Raw genomic sequence first — 24,644 nt, forward strand, 5'->3', positions numbered from 1 at the left:
TTCAGCAATCTTATGGGGACAAGGGTCCAATGGGGAACCTGATCTATTGACAGAAGAAGGTCCCGGACTTGATCTGTTGATAAGGAAGAGACTGATGAAAAAAGTGGAGGAACCGTGTTGGGTGCAGCTCGTGGCAACCAGAAAGGCACAATTAGCTGAAAAACCTCACCGGTATCCAGTGTATTTCCTAAAAATAAATCCTCCACTTTCTCTGGGGACAGTCAGGAACTTGGGGAATAAATCCGCTGCTGCAAAAAAGCCAGCCAGTCTCCGTACGAATGGCGTTGCCAGATGGATTGCTATGCAGTGGCTCTCCCCCCGGTCATAGCAATCCACCGCTCGTCGCTAATGAAAAGAAGACAGTAATCACTGAACTGGCATGTATACAGGTAGGAGCTTTATTCCCATATAACAGACCAGGGAGGAGCCTTCATGCAACTGTCACTTCCCCCATTCCGTTCTAGAGCCTCCACATTTCACATAACTCTAGATGCAATATCTGGCTAAGAAGTCGGTGGAAGGCTCAGGATCATGGTGGGTGAGAATGGCACTTAGTCCCACAGGACTGGTAACCGCTATATTGCTTTACATAGAGATGGGTCAAGCGGCAGCCCGTCCTTCTTTCAAACATGGAGAGTGTCTGTCTGGCTTAGAAAAAGTCAGCCTAACAGACACTCTTCATGTTCAGGTCAGATAGCCCTGCGCTATATATGCGCTAAATCTGCAGGCGCCTGGCTGCCTGAGCTGAAAGTTACTGGGCTGAAGATGTCACAGCCCTGTGGGCGTAACCTCATCACCCCAGCAAGGCGGTTGGTGGTCCTCCCACTTATCGAAAGGGAGCATCATCGATAGATTTGGACCTGGGCTCTTCAGTTTTATGCCCTAAAGTGCCCAGGGTGAGTATCTATCAGTGATGCTCGTCACAGAGTGGGGTGGAGCCAGCTGTACCATTGACCCCATCCCCACTCTGTGACGATTAAGGGACTTCTGCCTCCTCTCATTGGCTGACAAATAACAAGGTCAACCAATGAGAGGAGGCACAGTCCCAATCGTCAGGAACCACCCAGGCTTACCTCCCGCCACCTGAGATAACAGTTGTGGCCTGGTAAGTTAAATTGTAGTTAATGTTCGGTGCGTATGTGTACTTGTGAGTGTGTGCTGTGAATTGGTATGAGTGAGTGTACATGTGTGCTTGTTCCCCTCTCTATTTACTGGCTGCCACTGGATGGGTCAAAATAAGGTTTCTTGACATCATCAGCAATTCAAGCACAGATGGCTTTAAAGCTGGCTTTACCACTTGAATGCTTTGCTCTTTATCCAGTAGCCTCTTAGAGGTATACTGAGGGAAGACAAATCTTGTATGTACCTTGTTCAATTAAGAACCGTAACCCGGGCACAAGTCATTTTATCCTAATACTCTTGAAATAAGGTGGACAGCATTTCCGCCAGGTTTGTGATAGAGTACTCAACCGCCAAACTCTAAATCGGGTCCCTAGTGTCAAACTCAATATAGCATTTGTTGAAATCGATGGATACGTACAGATATATGGAGAACTATTTGTGGCTGCTGGACAGTGGACCAGGGGATGTGCCTAAGACTGTGACCTCTGAATAATGGCCTAATTATGTAGTACTTTGTCTGTTGTGCCTGCATCATGTTACATGACCGCTCCATGGCACTACAGCCACTTGTAGGCCACAAGCCATGTTGAGGGGCAGTTTATGCTGTAGGAGATCGATCAGCTATTCTACAAGGGAAGGTGGTGATGCTTCTATGCTTCTGAATTGTACAAACAATGTGGCAGGCAGAAGCTGTGGTTTTCTCACACCTCTGTGCTTCCTAATTTATTGGTATTCTATATTGTTCCATGGGTTGGCCTTAGGTCGCGGAAGGGGGGCAGTTCCTGCAGTGGGACTTGCAGACCTAAAAGTTGTGCATCTTACTTTAATTATTCTGAAATCATCCTTTAATTATTCTGAAATCATTTACATGTTATGTAGTCTCTATTCAACCTTCACATAGGTATGCAGCATTGCCCTTGAATTTCCCTAGACTATCATTAATCCCCGATAATCTGTGTTATAGTGAATGACTCCCTATACAAAATATGTTTTTAAAATTATTTTATTATGCTTTTCTTTGTAACAGTACAAACTTGACAGTGAAGACGTATTTATCACCAAGGGATCCAAGGGATATACATTTATCACATGACACTGCATGTCTACCTGGTCTTGCAAATTCTGATGTTTCTTTTTCTTTGCGGGCAATATAATTGTTTGCCAGTGTCTGAGAATACATATTTTAGTTGTAGATAATGCTGCAGACATCCGTCGCTGCCAATGTGTTGAAGGTTTGCCTATATCTAGTGTCATGCAGGAGAACTAGCCAGGAAGATACATGAAGAGTTCTTTACTAGTATCTTTAGTATTTTCCAAACGTCCCTCCAATAAGCAAAGATACTTTGGGCAGCTCAGCGTATTCTAGTATCCTGCAAGAGAGCCTTGATAAGTTACAAACTTATAAGAACTCCATCTCTTTACATAAGAGAATATGGGGGACTCCTGTAGGGCATAGCAACAACACCCAGTCGCATGCCTTTGGTAGTGTGCGAGCTGTCGGTAGTTACAGGTTTGATTGACTGGCAACTGAAATTCTTGATGCAGTTCAGCAAAAGATTTTAGAGTAGCAGTGGTCAAGAAATCATTTGTGGTCAATATGCCTTGTGAAATCAATTTTTGCCATTTAAAGGAACAGTTGTTAATCAAAAACCCAGCATTACGCCAAATGGTTGCATTGTCATGAATGTATGCATGTATCTTCATTTATGAGTGTGCCCACAAACCTAACATTACCTTAGTTGAGGGGAGTATAGTCAGATCTTGGGTAGAGTTGGAGACCTTGAAAAAACCTGCAAGATTGCCCTTTCAACAGCTACCCACATCAATGGATGAGTATACTCATGTGCCATGAATGCCAGGGGTGAAAGTTGGTGCACCAAGTGATACAGGTGCATGACGGAGAGTCTTAAAACTCGCACTATGGCGCCACATGCAATTTGGAAGGTTTTAGACTAGGGGTTCAGCCTGGCCAAACCAACCTTTTTATGTCATTATTGATTTTTCTGCAGTATGGACTTAGAGATAGGAGTATGCAGCAACCCTAGCAGATAAATCCAGCTGGATCATATAATGGTAAACCCCTCACATTTTGAGTGCATTTTCATATAGTTTATTTCTTAGTACAAGTCAATAGAAACAAGAGTATGTGATTGAAACGGTAACCTGAAAGAAACTAACTAATGAAATTAAATTAAATAATTATCTATAAAGCGCAACTACTGCCCAAGGGTGTCTTGGCGCTGCCTGATGTGTAGAAGACACATGAAAATACCACGGTGCTAAGCAGAGAAACCAGTCCCAAAAAAGAGATAATTGATTAAAAAGTCAGGTTTTGCAAGACTTGCAGCCTAATTAGATGTTTCTGCTGCAAGTTGACATAAAGTGCACTGCAATAGTCAAGCTTCGATAGCACAAGCACAGTAACAACCAGTTTTTGAATATCTTGGGGAATGAAGGGGATATTCTTCCTCAGCATCTTTAGAATGAAAAAGGAGGATGTCAAAGCATTGATGTTTTTCTCGAGGGTCAGTTTATCATCAAAGATAATGCCAAGGTTCTTCGCTTTAGACCATAAGGTGGGCAGAATGCCTAATTCTTGTGCTCACCAAGCAGGGGACCGGAAGGAAGTATTGTTGCCCAACAGTAATACTTTGGTTTTCCCGGAATTAACCTATAGACAATTAGTGGACATCCAATTGCTGACCATCTGCATACATCCATAGAATCTGTTAGCTGAGACTTCTGAATTGCTGGAGACTGAGACGATTATCTGAGTATCATCTGCGTAGCTGACGACAGAGACACCTAGCTATTTAATAGATGTGATCAGGGGCGGAACTCCGCATGGGAGCGTAAAGGAGTTAGAGGAAAAGTAGTCCACAGTCACAAATTGCACTCTGTCTGCTGCATGCTGTCTGCTGCGACACGAGGCCACGCCCCCAGCCAGGCCACGCCCACTTTTCCCGCCCATAAGACTGCGCAGTTCAACAGCGCGTCTTAGTGAAACTGACACCCTCTGAGGCGGAAGCCGGAGGTTTGCTGCTTTTTTAAAAACACTTATCTGTTTTGTTTTCTGTTTTTAAACGACCTCTACCTGATTAAAAAGGACAGGCTTCCACTCCACTTACAGCGGACATAGCGCTGTCTGGTGCCAGAGTCGGAGCACGAACGCCTCACCCTCGCGACACGAGGCCACGCCCCCAGCCAGGCCACGCCCACTTTTCCCGCCCATAAGACTGCGCAGTTCAACAGCGCGTCTTAGTGAAACTGACACCCTCTGAGGCGGAAGCCGGAGGTTTGCTGCTTTTTTAAAAACACTTATCTGTTTTGTTTTCTGTTTTTAAACGACCTCTACCTGATTAAAAAGGACAGGCTTCCACTCCACTTACAGCGGACATAGCGCTGTCTGGTGCCAGAGTCGGAGCACGAACGCCTCACCCTCGCGACACGAGGCCACGCCCCCAGCCAGGCCACGCCCACTTTTCCCGCCCATAAGACTGCGCAGTTCAACAGCGCGTCTTAGTGAAACTGACACCCTCTGAGGCGGAAGCCGGAGGTTTGCTGCTTTTTTAAAAACACTTATCTGTTTTGTTTTCTGTTTTTAAACGACCTCTACCTGATTAAAAAGGACAGGCTTCCACTCCACTTACAGCGGACATAGCGCTGTCTGGTGCCAGAGTCGGAGCACGAACGCCTCACCCTCGCGACACGAGGCCACGCCCCCAGCCAGGCCACGCCCTCAACCTTCTCCCTAAATGTGCCTCCAGCACAAGCGCAGCGGACGAGCGCAGCGGGAGCGCCGTTTGCGCGCCGAAGGCGCGCTTAAGGCAAGCCCGTCTGCGCCCGTCCGCGATCGCACGCGGTCTAGGGCTAGACCCCATGTCCCTCGTGCGAACCATACACGGTGGAGTAAGCTAGAACTACTAGCGCTTCGTCCTAACACTACTGAGCAGTGCAAGCACAAACTAAAAGTAGAGGACAACATAGGTTGTGAACACTGTCACTTCTCCTACGATCCTGGTAGAAGCATGGCCACTACGGACAATACCTTAGAATGCGGACTGGTTAATGTCCGCTCTTTACGCAAACACAAGCTAGATCTATATGATCTACTTACTGAAACACAATGGGACCTGACATTTTTAACCGAAACCTGGCTGGATGAGGAATCCACGCCTGACGCCTTGGAGGCACTTCCAGAGGGATATACAATATACAGACAAGACAGACCTATAGGCAGAGGAGGGGGCATTGCAATAATTGCACAGGAAAGTCTCCGCTGCCAACTCAACTATGTGCCTATCCTGGACAGTGAGGCAGGGAGCTTCACGATAAAAGTGAATAACAACCACACACTGGAAGGTATGTTAATTTACAGACCCCCCGGCCCCTCAACTAGGTTCGAGGAGAGTCTAGTTGAATGCATTATAGAGTCCTCGATATGTAAAAATAAATTCATGGTACTTGGTGACCTCAACCTCCATTTCAACAATCCATCTGATAACACCAGCAAAAACCTCTGCCAAGTATTAGAAGCTTTACAACTTAATCAAATTGTAAGCGGGCCCACTCACCAGTTAGGGAACTTACTAGATCCCATATTTGTTAACTGGGGGGAAGTAGAAGCGAAGACTCCCATTCCCATCCCCTGGTCAGATCATCACCTGGTACCTTTCACCATTCATATTCCTGAAGGTAGAGCCCGACAACCCACAGCATTATACCACCTAAGGCGAAAATGGGCCTCTTTCTCCCAGTCTAAGTTCTGCGAGGAACTAACAAAAGGAGGCGACCCAGGGGGAGATGATGCAGATACTGCTAACTCCAACCTATGCAAACGCATCTACGATGCATTAGATCTCACAGCCCCGCTATCTGAAATTAATCCCAGTGACCGTGCTAAAAAAACCGCACCCTGGTTTACTACTGAACTGCGGAATGCTAAAACCTTACTGAAGAGAGCTGAAAGGCAATGGCGGCGGGCTTTCTCCAAAGATACCAGAGAGGTCTACCTGTCAGAGAGGCGAGTCTACCATGGACTGATTAGAAAGGCAAAAACTACACACTATGAGACTAAGATCAACGAAGCAGGTAACTCGACAAAGGAGTTATTTCTACTATACAAAACTCTCTCTAGTGGAAAATCCGCCACTGTCCCTGATGACTGCTCGCCTGAATCTTGCGACAGAATCGCAGACTTTTTTGCTGAGAAAATATCTAAAATTTACTCGGCTTTTCCAACTCAACCCACGAATGGGATTGAGTTTGTAGAACACTCTATGGATAGGGGAAACTCACTCACCCTTACCAACTTTGTTACCCCACCCACAGAAACTCTCCTAAAAATATGCAGATCTGTAAAGTCGGGTTCCCCACGGGACCCTACTACTCCCAAACGACTAAAAGACAGCCTGGGGGCCTTGGAGCCTTACATCAGGCATCTACTGGACGTGTCTTTTATGACAAAAACGGTGCCTAAAGAATGGAAAAAAGCGGTGGTCCTTCCGCTCAGGAAAAAACCTACCATCAGCTTTGATAAATTGGATAATCTGCGGCCCATTTCTCTCTTACCTTATCTTGCCAAGGTGGCAGAGAAAACGGTCAATATCCAACTTATGGATTTCATAGACAAAGCTGCCTTACTGCACGACACCCAATTTGGCTTCCGCCCCCGCCATTCTACGGAATCGGCACTACTGACGGCAGTGGAATCCCTAAGACAGGGGGTGGATGAAGGTCACACTATGGCCCTTATCCTACTGGACCTGAGTGCTGCATTCGACACTGTAGCTCATTCCACCTTGCTACAGTGTCTGAATGATGGAGGTATAACTGGAGCCGCACTCCAATGGTTCCTATCCTTCCTGACGGGAAGAAGTTTCCAGGTCCGTCAAGGGGACCACTATTCCCGAGACATAGAATTGGGTCAGGGCGTTCCTCAGGGTTCGTCCTTGAGCCCAACTCTTTTTAATCTCTATGTCTCCCCAGTGGCTCCAATTGTAGTGGGACACGGACTACAAATTGTAACCTATGCCGACGACACACAGTTGGTTGTTTCCCTCTCGCGTGCACCCGGCCTTGCTATGGACAGCTTCAGGGCTTGCATGCAAGATCTTGCAACCTGGATGTCCACTAATTGCCTTAAATTAAATGGCAACAAGACCGAGGTGCTCGTGGTGGGAGGCAGCCCATCTGTCTGGACGTCGGCATGGTGGCCACCTTGCCTAGGTGAGGCCCCCACACCTCGGAAAGAAGTCAGAAATCTCGGGGTCTGGCTAGATATCGACCTGTCTTTCGGACCACAGATCAACAGGGTGACGGGCATTTGCTTCAGTATTCTAAAAACTCTGCGGAAGGTCTTAACTTTTCTTCCTACGACCGCCCGCAGAACACTGGTGCATGCCCTTGTCACCTCACGCCTAGACTTTGGCAACCTACTGTATCTAGGAGCTACCTGTAAAGCGATAAATCGACTTCAGGTGCTACAGAATGCTGCAGCCCGCCTTATCTTAAACCTCCCAAAAAGATCTAACTCCAAGGACGCCCTCCAGACACTCCACTGGTTGCCGGTGAGGAGCAGAGTTGAATTTAAGTCCCTCTGCACCTGCCACCGTATCCTCGCTAAGAAGGCGCCAGCACCACTCCTGAACCTCATCTCAAGGTATGCACCAACCCGTGCATTGCGCTCCTCGCAAGGAGGCTTGCTTAAGGTTCCTAAGGTGAAAAAGGCCCGTATGGGAGGTAGATCCTTCCGATACCTGGCGGCAAAAAGCTGGAACAATTTACCTCTTAACCTCCGACTGGACCCCTCCGAATCCAGTTTCCGGAGAAAATTAAAAACCTACCTCTTCTCAAAATAGTGGGCTCCTCCCCTACTTCTCTCTCGGAGTGTCTCAGTTCAGCGCGGGGACACGCAGTTTGCGTAACCAGGCGCTCTATAAATGCCCCTTAATAATAATAATAATAATCTCTGATGCCAATGGAATGAAGTTTGTCGATCAGTATCGTATGGATGACTGTGTCAAATGCAGACAAAAGATCCAAAAGCATCAGGGTTCCATTCGATCCTACATCAAGAATGGCTCTTAATTGATTTTCGAAGGAAAAGGAGTGACGGAAATTGGCCAAATGTTGCTAGGGTCCAAAGGTGACAAATTTGGTTTCTTCAGTAAGGAAAGAGTGGACGCAATTTTCCAGGCATCAGGGAAGTAGCCTTTATGAATCATCTCACTAAATATAATTGCCAGCTGATTAGAAAGTACATTGGTGGCCAATTCAGCAATCTTATGGAGACAAGGGTCCAATGGGGAACCTGATTTATTGACAGAAGAAGGTCCCGGACTTGATCCGTCGATAAGGATGAGAATGATGAAAAAAGTGGAGGAACCGAGTCAGTGTCATTATTCTTACTGAGAGAGCCAGCTGGGCTTTCTGGATCGACCTCTGTTTCAGTAGGCTCAGGGATGGAAGGGGGTTGAGGTACTTGTTATCAAAAGTCATTATAGTTGTCTTCAACTTTAGATATAAAGATTGAAGCAATGAAAAAAGTTCCTTTGTAGACTTTTTAGCTATTTTAATCTGAATAATGTAATATGAAGATTTTTCTACCACTATCAGGGCTTTGAATAGGTTGATTTTTAGTTTATAACAGTCTTTTTCTGTTCTGTCATACTTGAGCCTGCATCTACGCTACGCTTGAGCCTGCTTGCACTCTTTGTTTGACTTAGAACCAGGGCTGTGAGGGCGAGGCTCTCTTGTTAGTAATGATTTTTTCTGGAGCTAGCTGTTTTAGTGTAGAGTCTAGCAATAGGTGATAATTAGAGGTAGCATGATCAAGACTTGTGGAGGGGGTAGGAGTGGAGACCTCCAAAGATTATGCTTAAATGACTGGATCTAATTTATACCAGGGACGAGATCTTCTAGATGCTGGCTTGGCTATGGACTTGGCTAGGGAGGCTGAAGTCCAAATTTCGAACTGCATCACGTGATGGTCCGACCAAGTGAGAGGCAGAGAGTCCGTGAACGTTGGCAAGGTGTTGTCAGGAAAGATCCCATACAGTCTGTGTCAAGCTGACTGAGTGTAGGTGCTAACCAGCTGTTTTAGCCATAAACTGCCCATCAGGTCTACGAGGGTTTCAAGGTCTTTTTTCCTTATAGTTTTGTAAGTGAAAATTGAAATTACCTACGAAAGCATAGTCAGCAAAGTCGACTTTAGTGTCCAGCTAGTTGCTGATTGAGAATATAAAAGGAGCCCTCAGACCTGGCAGACAATAGATTATGGTTCCATTGAGCAAGGAGTTTTTGGTGAGAGCAAACTTGAAGGAAAGTAATTCACAGTTAGAGTTACAGCTAACCAGTGTAAAAGTAGCAGGGAATGTGTTGCGATAAATAATCACAAGACCGCCACCCTTCTTGACTGTTCTATCATGCCTATGGATAGAGAAACCATCCAGGATGGCCAGTACTAGATCTCGGCCTGAGCTAATATCCGCCTAGGTTTAGTAAAGAAAACCAGATCAAGCTTCTGAGCCTGTAGGAACTGACAAAATTCCAGGTTTTTTAGGTCTCACCGGTGTTGCAGCGCAAGCTGCTCGCTTTCGAGATCTATAGTTGTTGGTTTTCTGTCGGGCTTCTTTGGAAGTGGGGTTGGTGCACGCCCTGTCACCCTTAGGCCCCGCCCACCCGTCGTCTGTTGCTCGTCATGCGTTTTGTGTCCTTGCCTAACATTCGCTGTTCAGGCTTGGTTTGGAGATTTCTGGCTACACACACGGAGACACTTGGGTGGTTTCTGCTATGTGAAATCGAGATCCACCGACACACACCAGCCAACCAGCAGAAAATAAAATATGTCCAAAGCACTTGGAAAGTTCACAAGCACACATTGCTTGGCGTACTGGATTGCAGGTTTCACTCACCAATAACAGGGCGCTTGAAGGGCCGTTACCCTCTGAAGTGGCAGCCTTCCGACTGAACAGCTCTCCGCAGTTCTATGAAGAAGTGATTCAGCCGCACACTGACGTGTACTATTTTCGCCAGGACACGACGTGCTTTATTTAGGTTCAGCGCCGTGCCGCCTCGATTTTATTTTCTAAGCTGCCGGGACAATGGGGGGCGCCTTGTCTCTAGAGGAGGAAGGAACAGCCGTGAGGCGGAATCAATAAACTATGCATCCTTTGTAGGCAACCACTCCCGTATTCGATAGTGCGGTTGCTGAAAAAGGCTCTGCACGCACGCATTTATTTTCACGAGTCGCTCGCAAAGTGGTTTGAAAAGAAGATGCCATCGCTTCATTCTTAAGAGTTGGGCTCCGGGCACCATGTTTCCTCATTTGTGTTTTTTTCCTCTTGTTGGGAACCAGGGACTTGAAGGGAGGGTTGGATTACGTAAAACACAACTGACAGAGATGATGTTAAAGGACCGGTTGGGAAAGCGTAGCCGCATTTCTGAGACTTCCATTGCACCATCCGGTTTGCCGCGGGGAGGGTGGTCAGCTGTGGTGAATTCTCACGTGGAGGAAGGAGCTGGTGCTTAGTGGTGGCGAGCGAGGAAGGTGGGAGCGTCAGTCCCTGATAAGGTGTACTGGGAGCAGCTGCTCGTCTTTACTAGGTGTGCCGTGGACGGGCTGGTCTGCCGCTCTCGCTTCCCCTAAATTGCCTGGGTACTTCTGTTGTTGCTAGCACCGGCGGGGCGCTTGACTTCTGTTATTTAATATGTGTCCTGGCTGCTGCCACTCATCAGTTTTATAATTGCTGACCCAGTTGATACTTTTGGTTCTGGCTTTTTACCTCCTGAGTGCTTGCTATTGTCTCCATTCGTAATTTTTTTTGATTTGTGTCACTTTAATATATCACTTTTAAACAACATCTTTAAGTTTGACAATACAAAAAAATGAATCTACATTAATGTTAGCAAAAATGTATCCACTGAAACTGTCACTGCTACCAGCCGAAAATCATAAGGGAGGTTCAGATTTACAATATAAAGCATCTCTAAAATGAAATAGAGACCGCACATTCAAAGGTCCAGAGACCTTCAGTGACTTTTTATCAAATGGAAAATATGGTCGAAAGTCCTTTGCCTAATGCCTTAAGTTCTGCAAGTTCAGATACTCTTCAATTTCAGGTTAGAATATAGAATAACCGTCCATCTTGAGACGACAGAACGACTAATGTCAAACCTGCTGTTATCAAATGCCACACGTAGATAGATGGTGAAGGACGCTTTGCTGCTCAGCCCCCCTTCTGCTGAAAGACTGTCCCAGATGACATCTCTTCAGTTCAAGAGAATCTCAAATTTAAGTCTAAATTTAACAAAACTTGCTAAGATAATTTCTCAATTTTGTGGGCTATTACATTTTGCCATTTAGGCCAAACATGACAAACTAAAATGAATCTCTACTTAGAGCAGATGCATGAAATTCAGTTCTGATTTTTGCCCGAAATTGACATTTGAAGGTCCCACCTGTTAGCAGCAGTCCAGGTTCCTGACCCTGCTGGAATTTCCACTACATTCCCCACCCTTTGTGATATTTCTGTGAACATCCCCTTGTCCTGTAGATGCATTCCTCTGCCTTGGTACAATAATAAATACGCGCAGCGTTAGAGGAGCCAGCAGTGGGGGCTAAATAATCACCGTGCCACCGGAGGACTTCACGTACCAGGAGGTAGAGGGGCAGCGTCATCAACAGCGGCCCCTCCCTCCCGCACCGGAACTTCAAAGGAACCTCGCGCCTCCCGCTTCGCGGGACGCGCAGCGTTAGAGGAGCCAGCAGTGGGGGCTAAATAATCACTGTGCCACCAGAGGACTTCACGTACCAGGAGGTAGAGGGGCAGCGTCATCAACAGCGGCCCCTCCCTCCCGCACCGGAACTTCAAAGGAACCTCGCGCCTCCCGCTTCGCGGGATGCGCAGTGTTAGAGGAGCCAGCAGTGGGGGCTAAATAATCACCGTGCCACCGGAGGACTTCACGTACCAGGAGGTAGAGGGGCAGCGTCATCAACAGCGGCCCCTCCCTCCCGCACCACAACTTCAAAGGAACCTCGCGCCTCCCGCTTCGCGGGACGCGCAGCATTAGAGGAGCCAGCAGTGGGGGCTAAATAATCACCGTGCCACCGGAGGACTTCACGTACCAGGAGGTAGAGGGGCAGCGTCATCAACAGCGGCCCCTCCCTCCCGCACCGGAACTTCAAAGGAACCTTGCGCCTCCCGCTTCGCGGGACGCGCAGCGTTAGAGGAGCCAGCAGTGGGGGCTAAATAATCACCGTGCCACCGCAGGACTTCACGTACCAGGAGGTAGAGGGGCAGCGTCATCAACAGCGGCCCCTCCCTCCCGCACCGGAACTTCAAAGGAACCTCGCGCCTCCCACTTCGCGGGACGCGCAGCGTTAGAGGAGCCAGCAGTGGGGGCTAAATAATCACCGTGCCACCGGAGGACTTCATGTACCAGGAGGTAGAGGGGCAGCGTCATTAACAGCGGCCCCTCCCTCCCGCACTGGAACTTTAAAGCGACAATGCCCCGACCGCCTTGCGGGACGCGCGCGGGCGGCGCCGGGCTAAGCCCGGGCCAGGGGCGGGCCCGTTTAAGCCCGTTCAAGAACGTGCAAGGACGGGACGGGCCATCCCTCTTTCGTTATGGTTGGGGGAACGATTTGTGAGTACATTGCATCCTATTTTTTCTATTGATTAGCTGGTCTTGTCATGCCCCCAAAGGAGGCCAGAGGGAGAGCGGTTAATGCTAATCTCACAGGAACTGTGGACCAGTTTATCACCAGGGTAAATAGTGTCATAGATCAGGAGATCACGATAATGGAAAGTCGAGTTTCCCAGGACCTCGCGATGGCCAGGAGGTCTTCAATGGGACACATTGCTAATGTGCGGTCTCCTGTCCATCAAGGCCAAAGTAGTGGTATTCCTGTATTACCAGTCTCAGAACCCCTGATTACACATTCATCACCCTGTGGTACATCTCATGATGCCTTGGGGGAACATTCCATGGCTTCAGATTCATTATTGACATCTCCCCATATGTTGCCGTCCTATCCCAGTATAGTTACGGAGAACAACACCAGGCAACTGCGGGAGAGACACCCAGGGGCTATTCCTAAGCACAAGCAAGGGTTGTCTAACAATAATGGCGTGAAGAAAAGGAAAGCCGCGAGGCACACTAGAAACACTAGGATAATCCCTGCCATATTGGAGCAGCCTAATATGGATACTACAGCAAATATAAATGCACCTTTAGCTCACCCATCATCCATCAGAACACCATGTCAGGCTGCAAGCGGGGAGACATGCCAAGCTGACAGGGCAGAAGGGATGGCCCCCGAGTTGACTCATATGTGTGATATATTTAGACTTCTCCTTCGCCCAGTAGAGGATAGATTAAGTAAAATTGAACAGCACTTATCAAGGATTGAGCATGACTTTGTGGGAATCATTAATTCCCTAAAAAAGGATGCTCACTCCAGGGTTTCCCAATCACTGGATAAAGTTAGGGGAGAAAATGTTCCAGCTGTCCCGGCTGTTTCGAAAGATCACTCAGCATTGACCATAGATCCTCAGGTCCTAATCGAAGCTAATAAGAGTATAGCTGCGGCTGCTGGCAGTAAATCTTATCAGGATAACACACCCCAGCCTAGTGAGGGAGGTCGGGCCTCTATAGACCAGGTTACTAGGGGGAAAATATCTTAAATTTACCCCCGGAAGCCTGTTCGTTTGTGGTAATCCTAGCAGGGGTCCCTGAATTGAGTAAGCATGAAGTTGAATCTCCTGCAACTTTGAGGAACAGGGTTGTCCATTGGTTAAATCAAAATAGACCACTGCCACCACATATAGTGTGTAAAATACTTATGGTTAGGAGGGACCCATGGGTAGGACACCTGCCCAAGAACATAAGGGGGGATTGCATTTTGATTAATTTCAATGACCCTAAAATAGTCGAGTATATTTGTAACTGGAGACAACCCAGCCTGGGAGCAACTATTCGCTCCCTTCCATTGACTTATTTTTATCCCCCAGGTCACTTTTCATCTTTAGCGAATGGGTGGACACTAGTACAATGGAATGGGAGGGGGCTGCCGCATGGGGGTCGGCTTAGGCCCTTACTACCCATATATGCTAGAGGTACCCAAGGGGGGGCAAAATCATCTACCATCTCTGCTCTTTCTGATATGCTCCTTTCCTGTCCCTCTGATTCCTTTATTTTGGTTGCTGGCGACCTTAATTGCTCTTTTGAGCCTTTAGCAGCAGATGATATTCTGGGAATCTATGATGAGGATGCCAGATGGGGCATCCTTTCTCTGTCGCTTAAGCCAGTGAAGAGATGGTTACCGGTTGTCATTCAATTGAATGCCCTAATGTTAGAGTTTGGGTTAAGAGCTGCAAATGGGTGTACGACTTCCGATGCTATGGGAGCAACTACATATTAAAGGGTCCCCTGCCAAAGTAGAATTTACTATATAATGATTGACAGGAGGGCATGGAAGTTTGTGGATGATATGGTCATTATACCATCAGTAAGTAGTGATCATAACCCCTTGTCCCTTATAATGTTGGAAATGTGGCATAGGAGGGAGTACACCTCTATTACTGGATCAAGAATGCTAACTAGGACAGTCTTACCATCCAATTGCAATAGATTTCTCAAATGGCCCAAGTTCATTTTGAATGAGCTAAGATTAAGTACCCTAGAAGAAATCCTTAGTGACCAGACTCTCAGGCTTTCTGCAGCATGTAAGGATAGAGCTGGGCCTGTCGCTGCAGTAACAATTTATGAGGACACTATAGATTTGATTGGTAGCCTGTTTTTAGATCCTATTAAAAAACGCTTGATAAATGCTAAGCCACCACATAAGTGGTTCAACAGGAATTGCAGACTGAAAAAAGCCAGTTTGGTCCTTGCTATTAAATCTAACATCCCGGGTGATGTCCGGCTGGCAAGACTGCAATACAGGCAGGCCATCATAGATGCTAAGAGGGAATGGGAAGAATTATATTGGGATAGTCTAGAAACTGCGAGCCAGTCTAAGAACGGCGAGCTTTTTTGGACTATAGTGAGAAGATCCAATGGCCGCGATTTGGACCAAATTCCGAACCATATAACGGATAGGGACTGGTTTGAGCACTTTAGGAAATGTATGTAGGGGTTGAGCAAACAGGTGGCCCAGGGCCTCTTAGTGGAACCACAGCCACCGATCCTGCTCAGGTTTCATTCAATAGGATAGAGAAGAAAGAGGTGGAGGCCGCTATAAATAAGATTGTACCCGCTAAGGCTCCGGGACAAGATGGTATTCCGGGTGATTTATTTAAAGCTAATACTGAGGGATGGGCCTCTTATTTTGTGATTCTCATTAATGCTCTGCTGGAAGGCTCACCGGTCCCGAATTCTTGGAAAGGGGCCGAAGTAATCCCTATTTATAAGAGGGGCCCAAGGGGGGGACCCCGCCAACTACCGCCCAATTAGTCTCATAGACGCTGGCCAGAAGTTGGTTGGCAGGGTTCTCCTGGAGAGGGTCCTCTCATGGGCGGATGAAAATAACATTATCTCACAGTTCCAGGCGGGCTTCAGGGCCTGTACAAGCACGATTGACCAGGCATTTAGGCTGGCGCTTTTATATTGGAAGGTGGTTACCATTGGCAAGGGCGGTCTTTACTTGGCATTTATTGACCTGAAGACCGCCTTTGACTTGGTCCCCCGTGACCGCCTATGGCTGGTCCTGCAGGAGATGGGTATCCCCCCGCCCATCTTGAACCTCCTGGTTCGTATACATGATGGTAATTATGCTCGCATTAGATGGGGGTCGCAGGAGCAAAAAACTGCTAAAATTCCTGTGAATAGAGGGGTCCGCCAAGGATGTGTATTGGCTCCTACACTCTTCATGCTATTTGTGAACGGTGTAGTTTCTTTTTTGCTCGAAGTCAATGCCGACGCCCCGGTCCTGGTGGGAGATAAAGTCCCCGCACTACTTTTTGCGGACGATACGTTGTTAGTATCGAAAACTCCGTCAGGTTTACAGAAGCTGTTGGACCGTTTCTCTCTATTTTGTAAGCTGAGGGGCCTTGCCATCAATACCTCTAAAACTAAGCTTCTCTATTTCAACCTGAGTAAATCGTCTAGATCTACTTTGATTCTCGACGGGATGCCATTAGAGCGCGTCAAAGAGTTTGACTATTTGGGGATTAGAATCTCGGATAAATTTAAATGGCAGCCTCACATTAATAAAATGGCGCTAAATCATAAGCGATTAATAGGAGTATTAGGGAGGGAACTTCGGGCCTCTACCACCAAGCCCATTGCTCCTGCTCTGGAAATTTACGCTGCAAAAGCTGTAGGCAGCGCCCTCTATGGTGCAGAACTTTGGGGCTTTGGTTGTGTAGATGTGCTAGTCACCTCAGAAAATACGTTTTTTAGGGAGCTTGTATCGCTCCCGAGGGGCACCCCAACCAAGCCACTCCTGTGTGGCTTGGGTTGGTATTCTATTAAAGACCTAGTCACTCTGCGTCCTCTTTTATATTGGGCGCTGTTATGGCGTACTCCAGAGCTCTCTAGATACGCTGATGGCTTAAGAGAGGTTATGAATCTCCAAGGAGCTCACAAAATTGGATGGCTAATTAATATAAAGATGCTCCTTCTGGCAATAGGCCTTGCAATTGCTTGGGAGTCTGGGGCACCGTTATCTAAGGCAGAAATTAAGAGAGCTTTTTGGGCATGGGTTGATAACCAAGAACAGAGGGACCCAAATCAAGGTAGGTTGACTGAGGCATTTTGGCAGCATAAGTCTACGCCCCGCCTGGAGCCCTATCTAGATTTCATTACGAAGCCTAGGGATAGATCCCTTTTTATTCAGTTTAGGTTGGGCACCCTCCCTCAACGTGATCGCACTAGTAAGTGGAAGCCACCGCATCAAACCCCTGTGGATTGCCCAAATTGCTTAGGTGTTACTGAAAATATTCCCACTTTCTTTTTGCATGCCCAGCTTATTCAAAACCCAGACTAAAATGGCTAAAACCTGTGTGTCTGCAGCTTGGAACTAGGGGCCACTCTGTTGCACTTAGAATACTCAAGGCTGACGTTAGTACAACCTCAGTCTGCGGGGTGGCTAATTCCTAAGTTGGGCATGGCTGATTAGGAGAAAGGCTATATGATACATTTTTACTAAATCTTTCTTAATATTTACAAAGCTCCTAAAGTTTAATACTATTTTAACTATTTATTGTAACAGAAAGGTTTTAAATGACATCTTTTTTAATGTCTTTTTTATGAACTGTGCTTCAACCTGTAAATGTGCTTTTATGATATCAATTATCGAAATAAAGCTTTGTACTGATACTGAATAATAAATACTACAGGTGCATTTTTCGAATGGAGGTGCCCAAGCAGACAACTACTGATGGCGATGTCCCTCTTTGCAATTAGCAGATATACAGGCACCAAAATTCTTGTGCTCTACTCATCCTTCAGAGCCAGTAGTGCCATCTTACAATCGGGTATGACAAGTCTACCCACAATTTGAATCAAGACCAATATAGTTGTACGACTGGGCACTCTCATATCGAATAGAAAAAAATAATTAGCCAACCCCGCCCCACACCTAAAGTAGTGGGGATGGATCATCCATCCCTCTATCCTGCTAAGTCTAGGGGCGTTGGATTAAACCTGATGTATATTTTCATTTGGATGAATCTCAGCCACATAGACAGTGAGGATCCTAGGGGACATATTTGCCTAATTCCATTCTTCATCCTCTATGGGGCCCACATATTGCTCACATCTTTCACATAGATGCGTTAAGGAGCCAGGGTGTTGGACACCAACAATGGATACAACCTGAAAATACCCTTTGTCCTCAGCTCTGACGTTGTAATCTTTGACTCCAAGGGGCCGAATTTGGGAGGTGCAACTAGGCTACTCCTGTGAGCTTCCCAAGCATGCTGCAGCTGTAGGTATTGATAGAATTGCGATGTATGCCTCCGCCAGCTGTGCAGATGATCAGATATGATCACCATCTCAGATGTCGCCTAACTTATAGATGCCTATAAGATTCCAGGGATGCAAGCCCTCCAGACCCACCGTGTGTCTAAGCCATGTTCCACACCACTCCTGGTGCAGCTTAGAGCAGTCTTGGACAGCAATAGTGGTAAATAAATTGTACATAGTATAACATAACATTTGGTTGTAGTCCTCTGCATGGTTCACTCCCTGAACAATAGGTCGACAGATCTCCTACCCATTCCCTTCGTAGGGGTCTTATTCTAGGCCTGGTGTCCTCCAGTAAGGTAAGTTCCTTCCATTGATGCTGGTAGTCCTGATTTTAACCCTTAAAATGATTTGTACAACTATTCTGGTTGCTAACAAGGTAAAGTCAACAAATTTCCATATCCACTAATCTCCATATAATCATTTACGACCGCACAGTTGAATTCCTGGAATTGTACAAAACTGGCATCCAGATTAAACAAGCATTTGCAATGCAATAAGTTGGAGCTATTGGCATTGTAAATGACAATGCCTTTTATAAATTTGTTTTGAAAACCTGCAAGCGGTGCATACACACGCACATTGTACGTATAGTCCTTGCTTACGAGAAGCAAGGCTGGCAGTAAAAGAGACTGCCAGCCTTGCTTCTCATAAGCAAGGACTATAAGTACAAAGTGCTTGTTTACGCACAGCTTGCAGGTTTTCAAACGCCTAAATAAAAGGCATTGTCATTTACAATGCCAATAGCTCAAATCTCGCAAATGCAAGACCTATTGCATTGCAAATGCTTGTTTTAATCAGTCATCTAGTCTTAACAAGTGGCCCATTGAGTTGTTGGTCTTTAGGTGTCTCGGCTGCGCTACCGAGATCATTTTGGAATTTAAAAACCTGATGTCGCATCCTGAATATTTTTTTCCAGCGGTGTTAGGCAAGAAGAGATCAAATAAGCGGCATTGATTGTTATTACCCGAGGGGCGGAGCATCAGCAATTACTCCCCGTTATAGCGGAGTGCCATTTTTGGAGATGTGGCGGGGAACGGGCAGGGGGGACAACGCTGGCCACGGTCCGGAGCTAATGAGCAGATGGCAGGATCTTCTCATGTGAAAGATTGTTTAAAATTCCTGAATACTAGATACAGAAATACAAATAAGCATTCAAACTACTTTCTACAATCAATGCTTTATGATGCCAATTTTGAAAAAGAGCTATAAACATTCAGGAAGAGCCACTTAGACCGAGGAGGCAGCACCTTGTTTGAAAAGTAGAGTACAGACAATCGTTCTGTGGGTTTCTCAAAGATATGCAATAATCTACACATCTTGTGTTCTCACTCGCAACTAGGTGTAATCGTAATCCAATCTGTGTACCAAAGAGCCACTGTTAGTGTTCTAGCAAACTGCATTATTTAAACATCATAATACTGTAAGTAGTACAATCAAGTGCAGATGGTGTAGTGTGGTTAAGTGCTCAGTATGTGAAGTATATATACATTTATACACAAAACAAATAGCAGTTGTGTTGTCACAGAGGTTTAAAAGCAACAACGTTCAATACAAAGTATGTAAATCAAAGTTTTGCTATCACCCCCGAGATTGCTTCAATGTTTCAATCCTATGTAATAAAGCAGTGGCTCTCATCAGGACAATGGCGTCTGTCTAGTCCACTCCTGTGAAGGATACCTTCCTATGCGCCGTGCTTGTTCATGTTCAGCTTGAAAGCTTCCAAGTCTTGGAACGCCAAGTGTATCCACAAGGCCCTTCTACGATCATAAGCCACCTATCATTGCAAACTACAGTACTGTTGCACTCCACAGCGGGATGGAGGTAGGTACAGTGCAGTTAGGCCTTTGGATAACTCCAGATTCCACAGAGATGATGAATACCACCAACAACCATATGCACAGGGTTGTAGCAAAGATAGCAGGCCTGACCCACATAGGTATTCAATGTCCAGGAGACAGAAGTGGTAACAATGAGCTATAATATGCACAGCCTTGCACGGCTCTGGAGAGCAGCCAAAGAAGGTGGGCACTGGTGAGTTTGCTCACTAGCAAAAGATAGAGCAGTATCAGGGATCGTTATGGCAGAATGCTCCAGCATGAGATTGGATGCAGAACCGGAATCGGAGGAGGGTGTATATCCGCCTCTAGGCAGTGCAGCTCACTTGCCCTGGGGGGAGTGAATTCACATTGTCAGACCATGATATTTGATGGCTGTGTTGGTGATGAGCAGGATTTGGTAGGGCCTGCACCAGGAGGTTTGCAGAGCGGTCTTCCTCTAGTGCACTCGGGTAGAAATGCAATTCCTAGGCTGGATGGAATGACAGACCTTGGTCGGATACTCAGATAAGGTAGCTTGGACATGAGAACAGAGACAGTAGAGACAACGTATAAGCATTCTGCAACAGTTTAAAACTGAATCATTGTTCAGTTAGAAATCTAACTTTGCAGCCGAGACTAGAGTATTTGAGGGCAAAATCATGGGTCACCCCATGATGATCTCATATAGGTCAACTTAGTTTTTGTGTGTGGATACAGCTCTTATGGACCATGGCATGAAGGGCAGGGCATCAGGAATGAGAGAATTCAGACAGAGGCTATAAGCACTGCAGGGAGAGTGACTTTATGTTTTCAAACCAGGTTTCTGCAATTAAGAGGTATTGATGGTTTAGACAAAGAGGTGCCGTACATTTTTGTTGTCAATCCCTTCATTGTGTAGACACCCTCCATGGTGAAGCCTTAGAGCTCATAAATTTCATTCCAGACCTGCGCAGTTGGTATTTTGGCCGCTCTCTTGAAACCCAATCCTCACTTATGATAGGAAAAAACACTGCTCTTTCTATGACAGGCTTCAGCTGAGGATATTCTGAGAACACAACATGCGATCTGGTTACCGACGGACACTCGAGAGGGTGTGGAAAAAAGGATAGCCACCTGACAGAGTGTGGCAGCTTCCAGCACATTCCAGACAAGTGAGGAGTGTCTGTGACCCTCACAGGGGAGTGCCCCAAGGTCCTTGATGTTTTCAGAGGGCAAAGGAATGAAGTGCCTGGAGGGCAGAGTGTGAAGCTAAAGTGTAGCTGGTTGTGAAATGAAGTCTTGCAAGGGAAAGTGTAATTACTGAACCACGAGCACACATTTATACCAAAGCACATTTCAGTCACATCCACTATGGGTTGCTGCTACAAAGGAGAGATTGCTTAAAAGTACAGCCCTCGTTACAAGGTGGGCGGAGTGGTATCCATGGATCAGGAAAACACAAATTCAACTGCAATATTAGCCATTGGCCACCTGCACACATCTGGTGGCCGTCACAGATGCCATCCGTCTCTCCTTAAATGGCAGTGATTCAGCCATGCTTGTGCTGCTGGATCTATCTGCTACTTTTGCACCGTTTCTCATGCAGTGCTGATTAGTAGACTGCATGAAATCGGTGTCAGAGGCACTGTCCTGCAGTGGTTGGCTGATTTGAATTGATAGGACCCAAATTATTACATTTGGTTCCTTTAAATGTCAGCCTTTCCCTCTGACCAAACTGGTTCCTCAAGGCTCGTCATTGAGGCTGACGTTCAATATCTACGTTGCTCCTTTGGCCCAGATTGTGCAATCGTATGGCTTCGAAGTTATTTCCTATGCCGACACTACTCAGCTGATCATTTCTATGTAACAGGACAGTGAAGGAAGCAAGCATCGTTTTCATGCGGAACGTTGACGGTTGGACGTTAAGGAGCTGTCTTCAGCTGAACAACGAGAAGAAAGAGATCTTGCTGTTTGGCAAAGCACAGCAGCTTTGTTCTTCGGCCTGATGGCCCACGGAATTTGAAGCTGCCAAGTACCTCAGCCAGACAGCAAAAAATCGAGGCATAATATTTGATCGTGAACTATCCATGAAAAGTCTTGTTGCGGCCACAAGAGGGTCATGTTTTGCCTCCATGAGACTGCTAAGAAATGTTTTTACCTGGATCCCTGCTTCAGCTAGGAAAACGCTGGTCCCATCACTAATAATTAGTCGTCTGGACTATTGCAATGCTTTGTGTTGAAATGAAGTACGCCACGTAGACAGATCATGTATGTTGGAAACAGCCCCACTCCCACTCCGCAGGGTGGTGGAGGGCCTTCCCGACACAATGGGGTAGCTTGGCTCGAGTGGTCAGGAAACAGGCGCAGTGCTAAGCATACAATATACCCATACAATAACCATGCGTGCATCCGTTCCAAAAACGACTCTACACTGTAAAAATTATGAAAATATTCTTCTTTATCTTTTTCTCTTAGTTGCTGATTGGGAAAATGAATAACAATCACAATATACAAATTCTTAAATAGAGCAGGTCAAATAAATATTTGCTGTTTGCTGAAATAAATAGGGGTGATCATAAATAACAGGGCATAAATACAAGTGCAATATATACAGACAACTAAATACTTTGAGGTAATAAATACTGTACCAATAAATACTGTACCAATAAATACTGTACACCAACAAGTCCTGTGGACCTATAAATACAGTGCAGCAATAAATAGATAAGAACTTAATAAATACAGTATCCCCAATAAATAATTAACAGTATACAGCAACACTCATGAATCAGATGACACTTCAATTCTGAAGGGCTGATTTGGCCCAGGCACAGCTTGTAGGGTTGTGGTAGGCCTGAGGGGTACTACTCCCTGGCTGAGGCAAAGGCTGAGGCCTAAACTGAGGTAGATCAAAAGGGGGGGAAATTCCAATGCCCTGGCTTCCCTCTCCACACAACCTCTCTAGGTTAGTCCCAGTTCACCCCAGGCACAGTCAGGTGGAATTCAGCACCTCCCTAGCCCCTTAGAGTAGTCTCTCAGGTCTCCACAGGGCCTAAGGCGCCCTCTACTCCACTTACTGCCCTTTTCTGATGTTCCGACGCCGCTGGAGTCGTGTCGACGCCGTGAGGCGGTTCCGGTTCGGTCTCGGCGGCCTCGGCACAATGTCAGTTCTTTGACGACGCCGGCAGGCGGTTCCGGTCCGATGTCGGTGGCCTCGGTTCGACCTCTACCTTCGATTCGACGGCGTCGGGCAGTCTCCACACGATGTCGACTTCGGGCGGCTCCGGTCCGATGGCGCTCTCGGCTCCGATGACGTCGGCCGGCCTGGCCTCGCTGTCGACTTCCGGCGACTCCGGGGTGCGATCCTCACCCCCGACCTCCGGTGCTCCTCCTCACAGGTTCCGGGCGACTCCGGAGTGCGATCCTCACTCCCGACCTCCGGTGCTCCTCTACCTCGGTCTCCGACGACTCCGGAGGGCGGACTTCACCCTCCCGATGACGCCGCTCACTCGACCTCGGTTCACTTCCTTCTCGACCCTTGGTATTCCTCTCGACCTCCGCCGGCGCCCTCTTACGACCTCAGGCGGCTCCGGGTACGACGTCTGCTACCTCAGTCAGCGCCGCTTCTCCACCTCGGGCTCCAGGTCTTCGGCTACTCGACGCCAGGCTCCAGGGAAACCAGTTCTCAGGTCAGAATCTTACTGCTTTCTTGGTTCTAAGGCCTGTTCCTGCTGTCCAGGTCCTTAGGATGGTTTTCTTCTGACTTCTTCCCACACAGGGCTATAGGCTGGGATCCATCAGTAGGGACAAGTATCAAGGGTGGGTTTATGGACCCCACTCCAGGCACAAGTTTCCACCCCTGCTGCTTCACTCCTTCCTCCTTCACTGTTGTGCTCCTCTCTCTTCACCAGTCAGGTGCCAACTGCCAGCTCCAACTGCCAACTGCCTCTCTTATCCTCCCAACATTCTAAACGGTCTCCAACTGTCACAGAGTTCTGGAATCTCCTGGAATGTTCTGGAAGGTGCTGGTAGGTTCCAGTGGATGCTGGTGATGTCACAGGTGGCCACCATTTTGTGCTCCAGGCCCTCAGACAGAAGTTTCAGGGGTAGCTAAAATGGCTCCCTGAATCTGCAGCAACACTAAAAAGTCTGGTGGTTCCCAAAAAGGAAAAATTCAAACAGGGGTTGAGGCAAAAGTGGGACAAAATAAATAATGATGAGGAGGGACCACCCAAAGGGCTGACAGGTCTAACACGCGTCCCCCCCAGCTGAAAGTGGGGAGAGCTACCCAACCCCTTGGGAGTTCTCATCACTAAGGCGGAAATACCTTGAGAGACCGTCTGCATTGGCGTGGTCCACTCCAGGCCGATGTTCCACCTGAAAGTCCATCCCCTGTAGGGAAATAGACCACCTCAACAACTTGGGATTCTCCCCCTTCATTTGCATCAGCCAACGAAGGGGTCTGTGGTCGGTCTGAACCAGGAAGTGCGAGCCAAACAGGTATGGCCGCAACTTCTTCAGAGCCCATACCACTGCAAAGGCTTCACGCTCTATTGCACTCCACTTCTGTTCCCTGGGAAGTAGTCTCCTGGATAGGAAGACCACGGGTTGATCCAGACCCTCTTCGTTGAGTTGCGATAACACTGCCCCAATGCCATGTTCTGATGCATCTGTCTGGACAATGAACTTCTTGGAAAAGTCTGGGGCCCTTAAGACCGGGGCCTCGCACATGGCTTTCTTCAATCTCTC

The 24,644-nt window shown here is 47.1% G+C and overlaps 1 protein-coding gene across 3 annotated transcripts in view; it reads left to right on the forward strand.

Moving 5' to 3' along the window:
- LOC146854898 (transcriptional enhancer factor TEF-3-like) overlaps nucleotides 1–24,644 on the forward strand; it is a 779,218-nt gene that overhangs the window by 373,306 nt on the left and 381,268 nt on the right. The gene's annotated exons all lie outside the window — the stretch shown is intronic.

The sequence above is a fragment of the Triturus cristatus genome, chromosome 4_1 (genome assembly GCF_964204655.1).
Source record: "Triturus cristatus chromosome 4_1, aTriCri1.1, whole genome shotgun sequence".
Lineage (NCBI taxonomy): Eukaryota > Metazoa > Chordata > Amphibia > Caudata > Salamandridae > Triturus > Triturus cristatus.